We start from the raw sequence: 20,061 nt of genomic DNA on the forward strand, positions 1-20,061 counted from the left end.
GAAGATACAAGACTAGAGACATTAAACAAAACTGTATCCCTCCCTCCCTCCCTCTTTTTTTTTATTATAGCAATCTAGATAGATGGGAAGGCATGTGAGGGTCTCAGGCTATATGGATGGTGAAGATCCTGAAGGACTCTAGGAAGTACAGGCGGGCTAAAAGACAGAAACTAGAAATTATCTTTGTCAAAAATGTACATTTTTAAGTTTTGAGAATTTGAGGGTCTTGGACAAAGCCCATTGGCATTTGTCCGTGTTCTTATTCAAGAGTAGTCGGTTTTGAACTTGGTATTTTTCAGGTCTGTGGTATCTATCTAGGGAGAAGAGCAGCAGGGGAAAGTCACACCTCTGTTGAACCAGATCATAAAGTTCTGTCTTGTCTTGGCATGTTAAATGTTCTTTACCAGCAGCAAATGCCTATGGAAGTGCATAAGACCAGAGGAAATGTATGTGGCATCTTCCCTTCTCACTCCCCTATTATATAAACTTCCTCAGCTTCCAGCAATCTGTGAATGATGGATAATTGAGAACATATAAGAAAGGATCTGCTAGATATGGATGTGCTCAACTGCAAGTAGTGTTCACAGTTTAGATTTCTGGAGATTTTGGAAGCAATTCCTGAAATGAAAAAAAAAAAAACTGCAACTCATCACATTTCATGAATTAAATTTTGAAGAAGCATTCGTGTACCAAATATGGTACATTTTTGTAACATTAAAAATCTTTTCATTCTTCAATGATCTTTTATGTTTTAACCATCAAAAAATCTATAACATCAGTAGTTTCTCAGCATTTTAAGAAAAGTAAATGCTTTTAAGCAAATAAGCTGATTGCTCTTAGTTTTTCAAGCATTTATATATTTGGTTTTAAACAAGGGAATTTAATTTAAAGGACTTTTCTAGATAAAGAGTTATGGTTAGAAAAAATTGTGAACTTTGAGGGTTGAGTGGTTTTAAAAAATTTTTGATAAGGATGCATGTCCTGCAGACTAACTACTTGAATATTCCATGTTTCATTCCCCCCCAAACAAAACTTCTGCCAGAGAGAAAGGAGAATTGCTAGGAATATGGATGAACAGGGAAGAAGGGCTGATAAGGGGTGGAAGATTTCTCTGAGGAGGAAAAGCAGAAAAGATAAATTTCAGAGTAATGTAATACTCCTCCTATAAAACTCAAAATGCAATAAGATTGAATTATGAGGAAGGTATGATTATGCTGTTAAAGGATGCACACCATTATGCAAAATGCTAAAGAAAGAAAAAGTGATATGTGACTACTGAACTAGATTCTGTCTACGATAAGTGGTGGTAATAAAAAATATTCATCTAAAATTCCAAATGAAATACTTTTCACGTAATGTTATTTATTAAACCAAAATATTGCCTTCTCTTCTCTCATTTTGCTGTTCAATCTTAAGAGATTAGAGACCATTATTATTGAAAAAGTAAGAGGCTTTAAATTCTTGAAAACTAAATTCTTTAATAATGAACTCAGTGTAAAGACATAGAAAAAGTCAATCATGATTTTTTAATACAGCAGTCAGCAAAGTTTAGAAGAAGAGATGATCAACAAAAGCAATTATAAAAGGATGATGCTCATGGAAAAACATTGGCACACAAACTAACAGAAGGAGTCTGGCTTCCCTCAGCCTGTCTGCATTGTGTTTTCCAAGGGAAGTTTTTTAGCACTTCTGAAATCTGCAGTATAAGAAAAAAGAAAGAAACTCATAATAGTACTTGAATTTTTTGTGGTCCTGCATTCCAAGTCACCCTCCTGTCCTTTACCTGCCTTTCTGGGGATTTGTCAGGCACTTACTGAAAACTGTTATTTAAGTGCACTCTTAGTGCAGCTCCTTTGGTTTTCTTTTTTAACTCCCTGTAGTTTCCAGACCATATGTTCTTTGACAGTCTTTTTAATTAGTGACAGATGGATGAAAGAATTTTAGATCCTAGACTGAATTTCTTGCTGTTGTGATTTTTTCCTTAAAATGAGACTTTCCACACGCTATTAATTTCTCAAAATACTTTTGCTTCTTGTGGGTTTTGCTTCCCCTCTCTGTTCTATCAATGCCTCTGCTTTGAAGAAAGAAAGAAAGAAAGAAAGAAAGAAAGAAAGAAAGAAAGAAAGAAAGAAAGAAAGAAAGAAAGAAAGAAAGAAAGAAAGAAAGAAAGAAAGAAAGAAAGAAAGAAAGAAAGAAAGAAAGAAAGAAAGAAAGAAAGAAAGAAAGAAAGAAAGAAAGAAAGAAAGAAAGAAAGAAAGAAAGAAAGAAAGAAAGACTATTCATTTAAACTGTTTTTTTTTTATCCTATCTTCAGTGGCAGTTGATGATCCTGTAGGTCTAGTCTGCTTCTCATTCTGATTAGTGTTGTCAGGATTTCTGAAAGAAAAGTCTGGCATTCAACTAAGTGAATTACACAACTGTTATAAAGAGTTTGATACTTTATTTTAAAAGCATGTCCAGGAGACAAAACACAGCAAAACATCACTACCTAAAATGCAAAACAAAGAGTAAGGCAGTCTTTGCCATACTCATATAGTCTCTGCCTCTCTCATATAATATGACAACCATCATTTCATATTGCCCTTTACTTTAGGACTACACAAATGCTCCTTTTATGATTGTCATTCAAAATCTTGTGTTTTCTTGGTTAGTTGTTTTTTGGTGCGTATCTTCTTCCCCCACTGACTCCTTCCCCACTGCTATGGGTAACAAAGCTCATTGGGCATTTAAGGTCTTCATAAATTACTTGCAAAATTGTTGCTCTTTCTTTTGCTCATTAAGTAGTACCTTGCTTCCAGGGAATTTGGTACTGCACGTGCTGTGATTTTACAGACATTTTCAACACATTAGTGTTACCTTCTGCCAGAAAAAGAACAAATACGCAAGAAATTTAGTCTCTCATTTGATCTACTAATCCCCTAAAATTTATTTCTTCTGGGAAAAAAAAAAAAAAAACCAGCAACAAAGACCACCTAGTTTTATGCTTAAGAATATAGTTAGTAACAACAAGTAAACAGGATGGAAATTCAATTGTTGGCAACCTAATAAGTGCTGATAGTGTTGAGCAGAGAAGTTGCATTGAGAACTCATAATAACCTTCCAGTATCTGAAGGAGGCCTACAGGGAAGTCAGAGAGAGAACCTTCATTAAAAACGATAGTTATAGGACACAGAGTAATGAGTACAAACTGAAAGAGGGGAAATTTAGCTTAGATATGGGAAGAAATTCTTTACAGTGAGGGTGGTGAGACACTGGGACAGGTTGCTCAGGGAGGTTGTAGATGTCCCAGTCCTGGCAGTGTTCAAAGCCAGGTGGGATAAGGACTTAAGCAACTTGGTCTAGTGGGAGGTGTCCCTGCCCACAGTAGGGAGGTTTGGAACTAGATGATCTTAAAGGTCCCTTCCAAACCTTCAAATCCCATGGTTCTAATTGTGAAAGGTTTTTTTGAGTAGATGTCACAGATAAACCCCAGCTGGCAACTCAGTACCACACAACTGCTTCTGCACCCCTCAGTGGTGAGGAGAATCCAAAATAAGATGTAGACTTTGTAAATTCAAAACAGGTTAATAATTGAAGCAACGACAACAAAAAATACTAATAGTTACTAATTAAAAGTATAAATAAAATTATAATAATGAAAATATAATACTAATGCTAGAAATGAATAGGGGAGAGAGAAGGTGTAAAATTCAGGAAAAACAAGTGATGCAAAATACTGTTGCTCACCACCAACCCACTGACCAATGCCCAGCTGGTGCCTGATCAGTAATTGGTGGCTCCCAGACAACTCTCTCATTTCAGACAACTCCCACCAATTTATTTACTGGTATGAGACTCTCCTGTGTGAAATATCCCTTTCAGGGGATAGGTCAGGTCACCTTTTCTGGCCATACTACCTCATGGCTTCTTGAACACTTCCTCTGGCAAGGCGTGAGACACTGAAAGTTCTTGATTTAGAGTAAACATTACCGAGCAACAGTCAAAACATCAGTGTGTTAGCAACATTCTCATACTAAATTCAAAACACAGCACTTTACCAGCTACCAAGAAGAAAATTATCTCAACAAAAACCAAGACAATAGACACCGTCATTAAGTTATAACTTTGAGAAATACTTATCCAATAACACCTACCACAACTAGCCAAACCTATGCAGACATCCTAAATAAAGCTGTTTAGAAGCAGACAGTTTGGAATGACAAGATGGTGGCTAGTGTAGATATTAATAGACATAATTTTTCTCAGCTGGAATGGGATGGTACTTGCCAGAAACACACCCAAAATTGCTGCATATGACAAAGTGGATTGTATATATACCTTGTATTGTATATTATTTGGATAAAACTGGATATTAGCATCTCTTTTCCCTGCGCAGAGAACAAATAATGTTTTATTTCATTGGTTGGCCAGAAGAAACACTAACAGAATATTTTACCATTATATTCCTTGGAGGATTAATCTAGTAGTATATGCAACTATTTTTATCTTCTATTAATCTACCTGCTGATTTACACAGTTACTTTCCTTACTCATGTTTACCATTTTGCTGCCTTGCTATGGTCCTTTAGGATGAAGAGAGAGATTGAATGTGTCCTTTAAATATTGCTTCAATTTCCTCTGTCAGAACCCCTATTGAGAGACAAGAAATAACATGCAAAGGAACCTATTTATCAAACAGGACACACAGTGATTGTCATTTCTTATCCAGTCACCACTATTGTTTAACTTACTATGCTTTTATTCCTGAGTAAAAAAATCCCGAGAGATTGAAGAGGATAATGTATTTTGCATAAAAAAGCCTTTCAGATGAGTTCCTTGAATATTTACAAAGGAGAGGAAAAAAAGTTTTTGTTGCTGAGCTGTTTTGGAAGAGCAGATTGAAGGCCTAGAGCTCAGCAGCAAAGCTGCTGCACCTGTAGCTGTGTGACAGTGACGAGCAGCTGGTGGTGATTAGCACAGCAACAACCCATCTACCCAACATATTTCACTCTGATAAAGAAAAGAGCAAGCTGCACAAAATAACCCCAAACAAACAACAAGCCGTCACAGCCTGCAGCCTTCACTTTGCTCATCAAACCTTGGGGGGGGGGGGGGCATCTTTTTGACAAAGAGATCTCAAGAGCAGAAACAGTGTGATGTGTGTTTGTGTTTGCTCTCCCACTCTTAGTTAGGGCAGACTTAGAGGAAATGTAAAAAGGAAGTTGACACCACTATCAAATTTTGCTGGTTAAGTTCAAAACAGTCATTTTACTACAGAGATCAAAAATGAGAAATACCTTTCTCTTAGTAGGTAGGCTGTTATCATGCTTGCAAAAAATGGTGGCTGTGCTGTGTAAATATATTTTTCTGAATCCAAATTCATGTTATTGTATCAAGCTACTTCTTTAAATAACCTACAAAGCAACACAAAAAATGATGGCTGATATCATATAACTTGTGGATCAAGGATCATTCAATTTACAGAACTGTAGAATCACAGAATATTCTGAGCTGGAAGGAGCCCACAAGGATCATCAAGTGTAACTCCTAAGTGAATGGCCCACAGGAGGATCAAACCCACAGCTCTGGCATTATTAACACCATGCTTTGACCATCAGGGAGCTGGGAAGTTAAGCCCCAAGTTTTAGTTGGGCTTCAAGCCTAAATTTCAATCTCATCCCTTGAAAGCTGTTCAGTTCAAGCCAAGATGGATACCTCAGTTATATCAGGTGAACAAGTAATGAAAGGGTATTTAGATGAAATTTTAAGTTAAAAAACAAATGCAGAACCAATATGAAGGCTTCACTGGAGGATGGCTGAAGAAAGTAGGCCAGGTTTGTATCTAGTTGGAGATTGAATGTCCTTAAGGATGAAGACTTCACAGCCTCCCTCTGCTGGCTGTTCCAGTGTTTCACTCAACTAACAGTTGAAAACTGCTTTTTTCTTCTGCTTAAATGGAATTCCATGTATTTTAGTTTATGTCCATTGCCTCTGGTAATTTCATGCAACGTCACTGAGAAGTATCTTCTTTTCAGTTATGTCAGTACTTTAAAGGAAATCAGATTTTGTCTGAATTTCTAAATTCTTGATACATGCTGGAGTCATTTTCGTATATAGTGGATACATGCTGGAGTCATATTTTAGCATGATAGTGTAATCTAGCGGTGCCAGATCAGGTTAATTCTCTACATAATGTAAGGAGTTGTAGTAATCTACATGGGGAAGGAGAAAAAAAAAGAAAAAATTAAGCTGAAAATTTTTTCTTCATTTTTGTGACAGGGTGTTGTCAGAAATCAAGACAGATCCTGCTTCTTTTCATTTCTGCCAGACTGCAATTTTTTTGCTGGAAGCAACCCCACCATTTAAGTTTCAGACCCTATAATTTCATGCTCTTCACTAATTAGTCAATTTTTTTCTTGTGAGTGAATGTTTGCTTTTACACCATTTGTTATTTAAAACATCCAGTTTATATAAAAGCCCTTCTACAAAATGGGAGTAATATATTTTTATTTGACAATATACTTATTTAAGTTTTAGGCTAGAAAATTAGTTGTCTTTCAGACTATAATCTTTCATATATATGAACAAGATAATAAAGCCTCATGGAAGTATGACTGCTTTATAATTATCTATACTTACTGAGCATGGTGTTTATTTAAAAGTAGAGAACAAAAAGGTTGCAGTGATTTATAAGAAAGCAGATCTGCCATAACTACACAAATTCCTTCACACTTGTACTTTTTTCTGAAATTATATACTGGGTTTTTATTTCAAGTGCTTAGAGTTACATTAATGAAGGCTCATCAGACATTTCGTATAAAGACCTTTCAAATCACTGTAGCAGAAACACAGAGATCTCCTTTTATCTACATGAAAATTTTGTTCACATCTGAGGGACATTAGGGGAAATCCTGGCTCCAGCAATGTCCAGAGATATTCTGATGAGCTCATTAGGATGAAAAGCTCAACTCTGGTTGCTGGTTCACCCCACAATATTGTAACAGTGACAATCATATCAATTTTTGGAAGCCTTTGACCATAAAATTACATCATATTACTACATCTGGCATGAGAACCATAATTCACCAAAATTTCTGCTGCTGCTACTAAAAATCTCCCAAACTCAGAGAAACTCAGTCTATACTTTGAGTTAATAATGAAATTGAAAAATGGATGCTTTGATCATCATATCCTGAATACAATATCTATGTATTAAGGAAAAATTATAAGTATTTTAGGACAGGATTAACACATCTTTTTACCTTATTAAAAATGAGAGGAAGTGTAACTTCTTGTTTAAGATTTGCATGTTCAAATCCCAAGTTTTTAACATTAGAGATGTCTTGAATTACATTGGAAATTCTAAAAAAAAATGAAAACAATTTCCATTATTTATTGATATTTACTTTCATGTTTCAACATGCTTCTGATGCATAAACAACCTTTCTATTTCCACTGCTGGGATTATGCTATATCCTTTTGTTTCAGGGCATGCTGCAAATATAATAGATATGACTTTCTTTTACAGAATCTGTGGATTCAAAGAAAAGTGATAACTGAAAAATGGCAACACATCCATTGGTTATGCTCAGTGATAAAATGGATACCTTAATATTGCTGAATCAAATTTATGGTTATTATTGATGTCATCACCCCTAGAAAGAAGCTACCAGGAAGCAGTGGAAAAAGCAGGTTTTTTATATGATTGGACACAGAGAAAAGCCTGAGTCAAAGTCCCCAGACAAACAGCAATAACTGACTGGGTCAAGATGACCATGTAGTATCCCAAGACTATAATTGTTCTGCTTAGGTCTTTTGTCATTAAATAGTTTATTTTCTCATATTAATTTCAAATTTATACTGCTGTCATCCATTGTTTGACAAGAGATATTTTCCCATAAATTTTTAATAGATATAATTTCATAATTCCCTTCACTGGGTCCCAAATCTCTTTGCTCCTAAGTTTCTGTGATGAATGTAATGTATAGCATTTATTATCTCACTGGAAAGTTTTGGGAACATGTTCACATTTGATGAATTTCTGCAATGACTGTAGCACAGTGTAAAAATACTTTGCTCCAAAGTTTAACATAGAAACAGATTATTTTTTTGCTTTCCTTTATATCCTTTCACCTTCCTCTCCCCCTGTTTTGTATTGCATGAAGCTTCAAATTTTTTTCGTATCAAAAAATGAGTAAAATCCTTGCAACATTTCAAGGCATATCTCAATTTCTTTCAGAAAGACAGCAGGTTTGTGTGGATGAAAATAATTTGTAACTTTTCCACCCTGTTGCTTGTCCTCTAAGCTTCTCTGTTTCTTTGACAGAAACAACACCTCTGAAAAGCTATGCCTTCATGGCCTAATCCTGCCAACCTTTTTATGTGTATTTCTTCTAGAAGTCTGTGAAGATTCTGTGGGCATGAGGCATCTCTGTGAAAGAAAATATGCATATTTCAACTCTGTGCCATGTAGAGTAATATTTGTCTCTGCTCAGCTGACTTTGTTTGATTCATTTGGATCTTAAGGGTTTCCAGGAGTACTTGCCATATAGAAGCTCTTTCCTAAGTACACATAAGTCCTGAGAGGGTTCTAGAAGCAAAATATTCTACTTTTCTGTTCTTCTGAAAGCCCAGTCTTTCAAGGGATATTTCAGATGTGATCAGGAGCATATCCCCTACTAGAGTTCAGAACATGTCAGAATCAGAAATTTGCAGATTTAAAATCTTTAGATAATTCATTTATGTGAATCATTCTTCATTCAAATCTATAGTCCAGCCTGAAGACAGAAATTCCTACATTTTTCCTCAACAGAAATTGCAATGAATACCCAAAGAGTGCTGTCAGCTCCAAAACAAACTGAGCAGAGTGCTGCCAGGAAAGGAACTGAGAAAACACTGACCTTGTAACACAGAATGTGTTACCTGTGTTTAACCTAACAGTGACAACACAAATTGGCACAGTTTGGAAGCCAGAAGGGAAAGGATATGTGACCTGAGAGTCAAGCATCCATGACACGTGTGATAAAGGATCTTGATAGAAGAAAGTTGCTTTGCATAGTGCCTGTAAGACTTTAAAAAGTGCCTTATGCGTATAGAAAACAAAGAAAAAAAAAAAAAAGAAAAAAACAGAAGCAAAAGCATCAGTTATAAACAGAGGACCTGAGCAGCAGAGGGATGTGAAAAATCTGCCAAGGATCCAAACTCCCATAAAGTTACAACTAAGATTTCATTAACCTTGCTTAAATGAAACTTGTTTTTTTATAGAAGTTCAGCATATTATCTATTTTTTGCAATAATGGTGTCATATTCTGGATCTAAATTCTTGTCCTTTGAAGTCTCATGGTAAGACTAAATTCACAGGTACCTTTTATGTTACATTCTCCTGTCCAACCTCTTTAAGATCCAGTTGCTGATCAAACTGATGCATTTTTTTCAATCATTTGGTTTGATTGGTATGTGGTAACAAACTTTGGGGCATAAAAAATACACTGTGTAGAAATATAAAAAAATTCTGCTTAGTCTAATAAACCATTTTTCCTCATGAGATTTCTTGAAGTTTAAAAGCTTTTTAGAAAGCTGATGCTTGCCATAGGCTTTGGCACTACCTTGTGCAATCAGGAGAGTGTTTCCTTTGCTAATGGGATGTACTGGGATATGCAGTGGATTAGGAGTAGCAAGCTTTGCACAGCTGCTCCCATACCACTTCTGGCTGAGCCTTATTTTGGCTCTGAGATGTCAATAGTATAATGACAACATTAGTGATTTCAGGATGTGCCAAATAGTTAGCAAGTGTTTATTATCTCTCAAAACAAGAGGTAAATAGTAGGCAGATAATATTTATTTTCTGCCACAATTACAGTTTAGATCTGACCTATGAAAAACCATAAAAATTATTTTAGGCTGCATGATTCAGTACACTTGGACACAAAGATCCTCCAAGGTGAGGTTAGGTAATGTAATTATAGTAGAAATGAAGGGAGAGATTTTCCATTGCCTATTCATTTGTTAAACAAGTTGAAATACCAGAAACTTGGGTGAGACTTCATCTACAAGGTAGGTGAATCATGAGGGCCACAACAGCCTTCCTGCATTTTTCTTTCTAGTTCTACAGAGTTTTGGTTCTGGTGGCTGGAAGGAACATTAAAGATCATCTCATTCCAACACTCCTGCCATGGGCAGGGACACCAAAAAAAAGTGCTCTTCCCATCAAGCAAGTGTGATCATATAATCATCAAAAATGCAGATTTTAGGACACCTCTGGAAATTCTAATTCTGTCCTTGCTCTAAGCTCAGTTCCAAGGTAAGTTCAAGTTGCTAAAGAGCCTTAAAAAATTGAGTGTTGAAGATCACAAAGAATATTCCAAATATTCTCAAAAGCCTCTTTGGGCAGCCTTTGTCCATGTTTTGATGTCTTCGGCTGAGCACAGCTCCCCTGTGACCCCTCGTAAGCTCAGAGTAAACAGCCATTAAATACCCTTTGAGTCTTCTCTTCTTCACCCTGAACATGTAATTCTTGCCAAATCCACTTGCAATTCCCAGGCACCTTGTTCTTTGTGTCTCTGGACATGATCCTGGGGGACTGGGGATTTGCTCCATATTCTTCCCAGGGACTGAGACTGAACTGAAAAACCTTTGCTTCACCACATCTCCCTCTCTGCCCTTCCAGGAGGTGGCTCCAGATGCACACAGGGTCGAGGCTGAGCATACTCAGACCCACTCCAAGACAGTGCCTTTATTTACAACTATCTAATCACAACCATCACGTGCAGGAACATCAGCCAGGGCAGCTAAATTCTGCTTCTAAACCCCTTTGTCAATCAGGTCTGAAAGTTGTTATTTGGAATGTGCATCCATCAAGGATGATGCGCTCTGCCCAGTCCTCAGCTCAGAGAAGCTGCTCTCCTCCAGCTGCTATCCTCAGATCTTTGCTTCTTGTTGGCTGCACCTATTTGAATTCTGTATGGATTTCTTACACTTAGAACAGAAAATTCACGCCCATGGAAAACAATTGTATTTAAAATTTAATGACAATATAGGCTAGACCCACTTGATAATGCACAATGCTCAGCCAGAAAAGAGATCTGACCATCAACCTGCTCACACAGGCACCTTTTTGTCTTTTGTTTTCTCAAGCTTGCCCCCGTGATCTACCTTAAACTCTCCTTTTAGATATCTTTGGTCCTTTTCCTAAGCTCTTTTGCACTAGGTTTCACATCTTCCCACAATTCATTGTGAACAAGTCTGCTATTGATCATTAACCACTTCCTTCTTATTCATTAGTGGCAGATCCAGGATGACACAACATTTGGGCTGTGTCTCCAGCACCTGCAGATAAAAATCCGTTGTGGATTATTTATGTCCTGATATAATGTTTCTCTAGAAGATCCTAATTTAACCATCGAGCACTCTTTATGAATTAGTGGCATTTTTGAAAGTCAAGGAGAAATGATGTTTTAAATATAAACATAATGTAATTGTACTTAATATTCATAATGACTCTCATTGTAGACCACTGTCATTTAAAGAAAAGGTTGTCAATAATATTTTGGTTATAGACCTAGCAAGTCTCCTCTCTGTCAGGGGGATACATGAGTTTCCATCTCAGCAGTCTACTTTTAAAATGCAGATGGTTCCTTTTTTTAAATTTTGTTTTGGTTTCAAAAGCAACCTAGCTAAACAGTAACATTTAGAAGAGAATGAAAACCAGTCCCAAAGGGCTAACGTGAATAATGTACCAATTATTTTCTGTGCTACAGTTATATTTTCTGCCTGAGAGAATACACAAAATACTGCTGTACTTAAAAAAAAAAGTGAATAAAAAGCATTGTTGTGCATAAGAAGTGTCACTGCAAGTATTAACCATTCCATTCCACAAGGAAGTGAATTGCAGAACAGTCACATTTCTGATTAGCATTCTGCAGTTTCAAGATGAGCTCATCGAAATAATTTTATTTATAAACATTTTCATGGCCAAAAGCCTTCACTGATCATAAAAAATCGTTTTCATAAAAATTCCTCTCTAAACCTTATCAAATGATTAATTAAATAGAGATATTGTCTTTCTTTATGTTATAACTTCTGAAGAGCTTCAGAACCAAGATGTTCTGGAAATCAGAAATCATTGCTCTCTTATTTGAAAGTTTTATTTTGATATAAGAAATGTTATTTTTATATTTTTCTCTAGCCTGTTTCCTTTCCTTTTTATATCTTCTGAGAACATAATGTTTGGCTTAAGTGATATTGGAGGACTTTGTATTCAGTAATATTTCAACCCAACTCACTGAGCTCCTCTACTTCTTTGTGTATCACTTACTGTATGCACTCCACCTTTCATACCTTGATTAATATTTGCACAATACCTTTCATACCTTGATTAATATTTGCCTCTATGGCACTAAAACAAATGCTTTTCATTTTTTGTTTGGAAAATCCTTTCTTTTTTTAATCTTTTTACTTACAAGAAGTGCTCCTCTGATACTATCTGCCATTATTAAAAGCATCTTACATTTTTCTTGCTGATCTGGTCAAATCAATTGCCTTAGAGTTGCCCTAATAAGGTATTCTTTTCATATATATGCATACATATTATATACATGTGTATCTAAATTTTATATAGATAAATATAATAGATAGATATTGGTATATCTGTCTCTTTGGATAAAGAATCAAAATTACCACCACTGTGTAAGGCAAATCGTAAATCTGTGTTATTATAAGAAATTATAAGCATAATAATATTAGAAATTATAAATATATGCTCCTCTGAGAGCATATTGAGGTGTTTAATTGTATCCCAAGGGTGCCACATCTCAGAGTTCCAGAATTTTAGACTGGAGATATTTCTAAAAATGAATGAGATCCTTCAGATCCTTCTCACTTTAATCAAGTTTGTGATGTTCAGTCTGTAATGCAGGAAGTTAAACTCATTATACATCAGCTACATGTTCCTTGGACTAAGGTGTTTGAAGAGATAATTCAAACCTGAATAAGGTCTGAGAAAGGAGTTGTGCTGCTCTTGCAGCAGTGGAAAGAGTTTGATCATTACCTGCTTTTGTTTGAAGCACAGGGAACCAGAGAATCATTAAATTTGGATAGGACCCCCCAAAAAAAGACTGGTTGTAACTCCATAGTTGATTTGATCTTGCTTGTATTAAGCAGCATATTCTAAGGCCAGAAGAATGCATGAGTATTTGAATAATTTTAAGCAGGCAAATTGTTCCGTGGATTCAAACAGTTCTTTAAAAGTGATGCTTACATGGATTATTGGTGTGTTTCATGGTAGTAATACAAAGACTAAGCAGGAAAGAGAGAAGCAAAAGGGCAAGGGGATCTGCTTAAGTAAATCTTGAAATACAAAGTTTAATTAGGGTCTCATGAACAGTTTTAGTTTTAGGCAAAAAAAATATTGAAAGAAATAAAGATGTTTTATTTGCAAGAACCTGCCTTGTTATTTTGTTCAATACTTTTTGCATAGAAAACTGTATTGTTAAAAAAATTAAGATAAACATATTAAATGTAATTCAAAGCTTTTCTAGAATTCTAAGGGTAAGTTTATAGGAAATACTGGACAGTCAGCTGATTAGTTATTTGTGTTAGTGTCTCCATCTAATTACCTAAAATCAATTAGCTCATTAAGAAAAATCAAACAATTCTTTACTGTTCATTTGTTTTCAGAAATGAAACTAGTAAGAAATGTTCTCATACTCAGAACAAAGCACACATTGGAATCTGAGAAAAAGATATTTTAAAATCAGTGTAAATTTGCCAGAAGTACAATCTAGATTAGTGAGTTTTTTCCACTCTCTATAGACAATGAAATGAATGATGAAATGAATGATTTCCTGATGAAATTCTTATGAAGAAATAGAGAAAATAGTGATTATGTGTCTTTCATTCTATCACTGTAATGATAAAATATGCCATAGTAGTCATTCAAAATATTGTTACACCTGATCCAGTTTGTTTTGACTAGTCTAATAATGCAGGCGCTAATTGCTATGAATGCAAACTTTGAAAATTTAGTGTAAGGTTCTCCTAATTTTCCACATTAAACACAAATCAAGACATTTTAAATAAAACCATCCTCAGATTAAAAAAATGAGCTTACCACTAAAAGTGGAGTGAGAACTGGTGTTTTTTATAGAGCGGTAATATCTTTAGGGACCACAGTGGGAAGAGAACTCTCTACCCCAGGCTAAACAGCAAAAACTAGTTCACTTACTTCCATGCTTTTAGAATTACTCCTCTCTGGGCCTGACTTCTGATCCTACATCATTTAGCATTTAGTCTTAGTGTGCTCTGTGAGCCCTTCAGCATTTTTGGGACACCATCTATGTGTGTGTGTGTGTGTGTGTGTGTGTGTGTGTGTGTGTGTGTGTGTGCGCTTGCCTGCACTTATTTTTCCACACAAGGAGATGGCTAAGGTGCAGTTTCATAGTTTCATTGGATTCCTTGCAAAGTATGAAATTAATGTTGCTTATTGCCTACCCTTGGAAGCCACGCTGGTAATTTAGTGGTGGCATTGCCCTTTTATTAGTGCACAATGCCTTGATGTTTTAGGACTCATAATGCACAAGGATCCATTTGGAGAAAACATGGGCTCTACTGAAACAACCTGACATCAGGGATGCAGTTTCTTTGAGACAGCTTCAGGATCCAGCCAGGGACAAAACCCATGTGCAAGAAATGTGAATAATAAGGGAAATTTGAGCCCACAGTGAAATACAGAGCCAGTTGATGCCTCCTTTGAAACTTGGTAGTGTTTATGAAATGATCATGGAATCAAGAAGAGATCAAGCTGAAGTGCAGTGCCATTGAACAGTATGATGTGAGATCAGGACACCCTTCAGGCTTGCAGGAAGACATTCTGCAACAGTGTTCACAGGGGTTCTTGGATGAGGGAAGAGATGAGAATGTTGAATCCATGTTTCAGAAGGCTTGATTTATTATTTTATTATATATATTACATTAAAACTATACTGAAAGAATAGAAGAAAAGGCTCTCATCAGAAGGCTAGCTAAGCAAAGAATAGAATAGGAAAGAATGATAACAAAGGCAGCTGTCCTGGACTCTCTGTCCGAGCCATCTGGGCTGTGATCGGCCATTAATTACAAACATCCAACATGGGCCAATCACAGATGCACCTGTTGCATTCCACAGCAGCAGATAATCATTGTTTACATTTTGTTCCTGAGGACTCTCAGCTTCTCAGGAGGAAAAATCCTAAGGAAAGGATTTTCCATAAAAGTTGTCTGTGACAACATTCCACTAGGAGCTCCCTCAGTCCCTGGTGTCAGGGATGCGATGCTGTGCTTATGTTAAAGAAAAATGCTCATTTATTTCCCACAGAACAACCTGGAGGAGGTAGAAGAGTGGATTGGAATAATAGAATAACCTGAGTTGCCAGGGACCCACAAGGATCATAGAGCCCAGCTCCTGGCTGTTCACAGGACACCCCAAGAGTCACACAGGGTGTCAGAACATGATACAAGAACAAGCTTTCCTAACAGAATGAGCCCAGGAAATAATAATTTTGTCCCTGATTGGATGCAACAGTTCTTCAGAGCTCATCCAGAAAGGGGCAGAAATGATGGGTCAAGGTAAGAGAAAGCTGTTCTTCAGCAACTGCAGAATTCTCTTGGACAGAAGAGGCACCTAAAATGAAGCAGCAGCTGCAAAATGGCTCAAGGACTGAGTGGCACAGTCTGTGAGATAAATTATGGTCGACAGGAATAAGGAGCTGCACAGCCATCAAACTGTAGACTATGATCAGCTCAATTCAGTTTTTTATCACACTGGCTATATTCATCAAGGATTGAAAACTATGACACCTACAGAAGCATTTTGATAATAACAGTCTGTGGGAATGTTGGGAAAAAAACAAAGGGAAAAAACTCCAAACAAAAACAACAAAAATCCCAAACAAACAAAAAAAAACAAACAACAATTAAAAAAACCACACCCTCAAAAATCCAAACAAACAAAAACAAAAAAGGGGCGCTTTTTTTTACACTAAAGTTAGTAAAGACCTTAAAGGTAAATTTTATTTTTAAAATCAAGGAAAAGGAATTTAAATTTTCCAGGGAGAAATGAAAGGACCTTGCAGGATTTGCTGTGAAAGATCATTTGCCTGGCAATTCGGGACTGGGTCACTAAATCATCAGATTGGCTCCCTTTTCTCATCTGTGCAAAAAGTACAGTGATTTGAAGGACCAGTTTGCATGTAAATAGGAATATAGATCTGCTTCTTGTACAGAATTAGGGCAACAACAGCCCTAGGCTTCTCAGGTTGACCAAAGCTGGTTAGGAAGCAGATTAATTGTGGCAGGTTTTGTGTACTTGTCTCTTCACATAAGGATGATAGGGTAGGTAAATTTTCTGCCACTTTCTGATATTTATGCTGCATTCCAGCAGGTTTTCACATCATTCCAAAGCTTCCTTCCTTACCAGTGATACATGAAAAGAGAAATGACCCCTACCTGGACTAACCCATTCCAAATGTCAGGAGAGACAAATCAGGGACTGTGGTTTTAGTGGTGCCAGAGTTTGAGCCAGCTCAGCTATTCCTGTCTGCAGGCCTGTGCTTTGAGCCAGAAGCCACTACAGAAGAAAGGAACTACAGCAGGAACAAAGCTTTTTTTGACCAGAAGATGAACTTCAGCTAACTTCATTTTAAATAAGGCATTTACAGCTAAGCTTGTTCCTTGTTCCTTATTCTCTTCAGCAGAGATATTAAGTTTCTCAATGAGTGATTTCTTGGTCCTATTTTAACCAACTACTTTATTTGAAGCTGTATTGCACCAAGAAGGAAATGCTTCTCTCCATTGACTGGAAAAGGAGCTGAGATATTTAGTCTGCCTATGAACACTGTGCAGGACTAACCAAACCCTAAGATCCCAATTCATTTTTCTGCAATAACAGCTAATATTAAGATGTTAGTATCTGGCCACAAACACACCCTAAAACCAGGCTGCAGAATTCAATACAGAGAGCTCTGGAAATGAGAATTATGAAGTCAACCTGAGAAAGAACAGGCAAAGGAATTGGATATATGAAAGGGGCATTCTGCATCCTACATTGTATCCGAGGACAGGTCAGTGCAAAGGGAAGGGTGTCACACTGGGTGCTTACACAAGTATAGTTTAGAAAGTAGTTGGATTCATTAGTTAATGAAGACCCTATACAAGCTGCTGTTCACAATTTAGTACTGTTTCTGGGAATGTCCCTCCTGTGACAGGATTGGTACAAGGCAATAAAAATTGTGGCAATCAGATCTCTGGTCTTATTTAAAAGGCATCATCCTTCTACTGGGTCTCAGTGTCAGATAAATCTCCTACTTTGGTGCCAGTCTGGGACACACTCGTTTTTTATTTGGTTTTGAGTTTGTCACATTTTTACTCTTGGAAATGTACATAGTTCATGTTTTTGCCTTTATGATTTTGTGTACTCCAAACCTGAAATCATTAGGGCTTCCTTGGTATATTTTGCTTTAAATGAGGGATCCAAATGAGTCTTGATGAATTGTGTGGGTAACTTAAATATTTGTTACTCCTTCCAGAAAAAAAAAAAAAAAAAAAAAAAAAAAAAAAAAAAAAAAAACCAAAAAACCCCCCCCCAAAAAAAAAAAAAAAAAAAAAAACCAAAATAAAAAACCAAAAAAAAAAAACCAAACCAGAAAGGAGAATGTGTGTGTCAAAAGGGAGAAATGAGGAAAAAACCCTCACACATTAAAGCTTTGATATGTATCAAGCATTGAGTAAGGATTTCAATTTAGCAACACCCTTCATTTGTTTAGCTGGTAGAGTAATTTTGTAAGGAAAAATAATAAAGGGAAAGAAACTACTAAATAGTTTTAAAAAATTATTCCACATAGTAATATTTACTCTTTCTGGGAAGAAGCTACCTCCTCAATAACCCATTCTTTTTACGTATTGGAACTAATTTCCCTGTTTTCCCTCTCCCCTGGTGTATTTGATGGTAGTACAGAGCACATAAAGTACCTTATTTGTTATGAATTAGCTGAGAATGTCTGAAGGTTTTGATACCAATGTTATTAAAGTCTAATGCTATTTTGCTGAAGACGAAACAGGAATAACTTATGAAAGTGGGGAATGAGAGGAACAGGGGAGCAGCAATTGTTCTTCCTGCTGATGATAGTTGCTTGTAAACCTCACTGATAAGAATAAATAGACATGCACACAGTTTTATTATGTACTATAGAAACTAATAAACTCTTGCTGCTAACAGGATGTTTAAAAAGCTTTTAGCTGGGCTGGTGGCTTTGTGTTTTGTGGGTGTTTTTTTCATGTACCACTTTCTTTCAATATTTCTCTGACCATAGGTTTACAGCAGAACAGTAAATGAAACAGTCATCTTTTTAAAAAGAAGTGTAACAAGCAACTAGAAAAAAACAGAGAAAAAAATCACTAAAGGAGAGAATCAGGCAGGTTCAGGGTTCCTACACTGCTGGCAGCATTCAGAATTCACCCAGAAGTAACAGAGAGACCATTGACAGTGACCATTGACAGATTACGAGGGTAAAGACTCCACAGGCACAGAGGAGTGCAGAGACAAAGGCAGAATGGGGAGCCCTAGCCTTAGACATGAGCCCAGTTTCTTGCAGGACTGCTCCAAGCCTCTCCCAGTGGGACAGTGGAGCTGTTATCCCTGTGACCTTGCAGACAAAGGGAGTCATGCCTGGGATATGGGATCCCTGACGTGCAATAGAAGGGCACTGATATGGAGATGGTCTGGCTTCAAGGGAGGCTCAGCCTTTGAGCTGGCTAATCAAGGGATCAGGACATTCCAGCCATTTACTGAGGTGTCCAAAAGGTCCAGAGACCAACCAAGGGACCCTTCCTGCACGTGTGTGTCTCTGTGTGAGAGGGTTCTGGGTCCAAGACCCAGCCTCAGAGTGGAATGTGTGTCTAAGAGGGACAGCAGGGACCCACACTGTGCATGTGTTGGTGTGAGCAAGTGGGTCTGTGAACTATTAATTGGAGTGGGAATCTTACTGTTTAAATGGATTAATGGTTGGAATTGTTGTTCTTGGAGCTCTTTTCAAGCCTAAAGGGTTCTCTGATTCTATGATCTTATGGCCAATTGTTGGCAGCTTTGAGGTCTCAAGATGCAGGGCCAGAAACTGGACAGACTGAGCGCCTGAGATCCATTAATGTAGGCAATACATATCTATGTATATATTATTTTTTATTATTTTTATTTTTTATTTCTTGGTAAAGGGATCAGGTTCAACATTCTTGCTTTACAACTGCAGGGACATACACACCTGGTTGTACCAAGTAGCCAGGGAGCAATTTGGTCAATTGCCATGGTTCATAGAGTTTCAGGACTGTAGGAGTCTCAGATGCACCAGGAGGCAAGATCTCACCCTAAGCAGCAACAACTCTTCTGCTTTGCAACTGTTTTCTGGCTCCAGAGAAATTCTAACCCAAGCTGTGGAGTAAATCTGGGCACCACTGCCTGACAGAGAGGTGAATTGCCACTGAATTTCTTCTGTGTGTGAGTTGACAGCTTTTCCTAAAGTCTGATTTCTACAAAACAAGGCTATTAATAATTAAGGAGTGAGTAAAAGCTCATGTCGCTCCTCCACTATTTGGTATTGGCATTTGATGACAGCCACATTTCTAAATGGGATTTAGATGCTGGACTTTCCATAAAACAAAATAAAGTATGTCTGTCTAACTGAATTTGAGCAGTCATCTACTTTTGACTGTTCCTGATCATTCCCCATGAAATATTTGCTCCTGAAACAGCCTTCCCATCTATTCCCACATTTTTAATTTCATATGGGTGACAAGTGTCAAGTTTAATTCCCCATGATTCCTTTATCTTTTTTTTTTTTTTTGCTTTCTATTATTCTATTTATTTATAGCTAATTATCTATGATGAATTATTTTGTTAACTGGTTGATTCTAGGTTTTGGCATGCAAAATCTGGTCCACTGCAGCCACTCCAGATTCTTAGAGTTTCCCCAGTGGAATCTATAAAGATATTCAAGGTATTTCAATAGGAGGCTATTTAGACTGTTTACGTCACAGAGTTTGCTTTTTCAACATCCCTAT

This window comes from Melospiza georgiana, chromosome 1, assembly GCF_028018845.1.
Source record: "Melospiza georgiana isolate bMelGeo1 chromosome 1, bMelGeo1.pri, whole genome shotgun sequence".
Classification (NCBI taxonomy): domain Eukaryota; kingdom Metazoa; phylum Chordata; class Aves; order Passeriformes; family Passerellidae; genus Melospiza; species Melospiza georgiana.